Consider the following 3,074-nt stretch of genomic DNA (forward strand, 5'->3'; position numbering starts at 1 on the left):
TACATAGTATATGAGTGAGTTGCACTGAAAAACTTAGAATATAAGAAACGCACAGTGTAGTACATAGTATATGAGTGAGTTGCACTGTAAAACTTAGAATATAAGAAACGCACAGTGTAGTACATAGTATATGAGTGAGTTGCACTGAAAAACTTAGAATATAAGAAACGCACAGTGTAGTACATAGTATATGAGCGAGTTGCACTGAAAAACTTAGAATATAAGAAACGCACAGTGTAGTACATAGTATATGAGTGAGTTGCACTGAAAAACTTAGAATATAAGAAACGCACAGTGTAGTACATAGTATATGAGTGAGTTGCACTGAAAAACTTAGAATATAAGAAACGCACAGTGTAGTACATAGTATATGAGTGAGTTGCATTGAAAAACTTAGAATATAAGAAACGCACATATAGTACATAGTATATGAATTAGTTGCACTGAAAAACTTAGAATTTACTGAAAAAATCGCATTACACGAAATGCACAGTGTAGTACATAGTATATGAGTGAGTTGCACTGAAAAACTTAGAATATAAGAAACGCACAGTGTAGTACATAGTATATGAGTGAGTTGCACTGAAAAACTTAGAATATAAGAAACGCACAGTGTAGTACATAATATGAGTGAGTTGCACTGAAAAACTTAGAATATAAGAAACGCACAGTGTAGTACATAGTATATGAGTGAGTTGCACTTAAAAACTTAGAATTTAAGAAACGCACAGTGTAGTACATAGTATATGAGTGAGTTGCACTGAAAAACTTAGAATATAAGAAACGCACAGTGTAGTACATAGTATATGAGTGAGTTGCACTGAAAAACTTAGAATATAAGAAACGCACAGTGTAGTACATAGTATATGAGTGAGTTGCATTGAAAAACTTAGAATATAAGAAACGCACAGTGTAGTACATAGTATATGAGTGAGTTGCACTGAAAAACTTAGAATATAAGAAACGCACAGTATAGTACATAGTATATGAGTGAGTTGCACTGAAAAACTTAGAATTTAAGAAACGCACAGTGTAGTACATAGTATATGAGTGAGTTGCACTGAAAAACTTAGAATGTAAGAAACGCACAGTGTAGTACATAGTATATGAGTGAGTTGCACTGAAAAACTTAGAATTTAAGAAACGCACAGTGTAGTACATAGTATATGAGTGAGTTGCACTGAAAAACTTAGAATATAAGAAACGCACAGTGTAGTACAAAGTATATGAGTGAGTTGCACTGAAAAACTTAGAATATAAGAAACGCACAGTGTAGTACATAGTATATGAGTGAGTTGCACTGAAAAACTTAGAATATAAGAAACGCACATATAGTACATAGTATATGAATGAGTTGCACTGAAAAACTTAGAATTTACTGAAAAAATCGCATTACACGAAATGCACAGTGTAGTACATAGTATATGAGTGAGTTGCACTGAAAAACTTAGAATATAAGAAACGCACAGTGTAGTACATAGTATATGAGTGAGTTGCACTGAAAAACTTAGAATTTAAGAAACGCACAGTGTAGTACATAGTATATGAGCGAGTTGCACTGAAAAACTTAGAATATAAAAAACGCACAGTGTAGTACATAGTATATGAGCGAGTTGCACTGAAAAACTTAGAATATAAGAAACGCACAGTGTAGTACATAGTATATGAGTGAGTTGCACTGAAAAACTTAGAATATAAGAAACGCACAGTGTAGTACATAGTATATGAGTGAGTTGCACTGAAAAACTTAGAATATAAGAAACGCACAGTGTAGTACATAGTATATGAGTGAGTTGCATTGAAAAACTTAGAATATAAGAAACGCACATATAGTACATAGTATATGAATGAGTTGCACTGAAAAACTTAGAATTTACTGAAAAAATCGCATTACACGAAATGCACAGTGTAGTACATAGTATATGAGTGAGTTGCACTGAAAAACTTAGAATATAAGAAACGCACAGTGTAGTACATAGTATATGAGTGAGTTGCACTGAAAAACTTAGAATTTAAGAAACGCACAGTGTAGTACATAGTATATGAGTGAGTTGCACTGAAAAACTTAGAATATAAGAAACGCACAGTGTAGTACATAGTATATGAGTGAGTTGCACTGAAAAACTTAGAATTTAAGAAAAGCACAGTGTAGTACATAGTATATGAGTGAGTTGCACTGAAAAACTTAGAATATAAGAAACGCACAGTGTAGTACATAGTATATGAGTGAGTTGCACTGAAAAACTTAGAATATAAGAAACGCACAGTGTAGTATATAGTATATGAGTGAGTTGCACTGAAAAACTTAGAATATAAGAAACGCACAGTGTAGTACATAGTATATGAGCGAGTTGCACTGAAAAACTTAGAATATAAGAAACGCACAGTGTAGTACATAGTATATGAGCGAGTTGCACTGAAAAACTTAGAATATAAGAAACGCACAGTGTAGTACATAGTATATGAGTGAGTTGCACTGAAAAACTTAGAATATAAGAAACGCACAGTGTAGTAGTACATAGTATATGAGTGAGTTGCACTGAAAAACTTAGAATTTACTGAAAAACCCGCATTACACGAAATGCACAGTGTAGTTCATAGTATATGAGTGAGTTGCACTGAAAAACTTAGAATATAAGAAACGCACAGTGTAGTACATAGTATATGAGTGAGTTGCACTGAAAAACTTAGAATTTAAGAAACGCACAGTGTAGTACATAGTATATGAGTGAGTTGCACTGAAAAACTTAGAATATAAGAAACGCACAGTGTAGTACATTGTATATGAGCGAGTTGCACTGAAAAACTTAGAATATAAGAAACGCACAGTGTAGTAAATAGTATATGAGTGAGTTGCACTGAAAAACTTAGAATATAAGAAACGCACAGTGTAGTACATAGTATATGAGTGAGTTGCACTGAAAAACTTAGAATATAAGAAACGCACAGTGTAGTACATAGTATATGAGTGAGTTGCACTGAAAAACTTAGAATATAAGAAACGCACATATAGTACATAGTATATGAATGAGTTGCACTGAAAAACTTAGAATATAAGAAACGCACAGTGTAGT

The sequence above is a fragment of the Mus caroli genome, unplaced genomic scaffold (genome assembly GCF_978045245.1).
Source record: "Mus caroli unplaced genomic scaffold, Mus_caroli_1 scaffold_25, whole genome shotgun sequence".
NCBI lineage: Eukaryota > Metazoa > Chordata > Mammalia > Rodentia > Muridae > Mus > Mus caroli.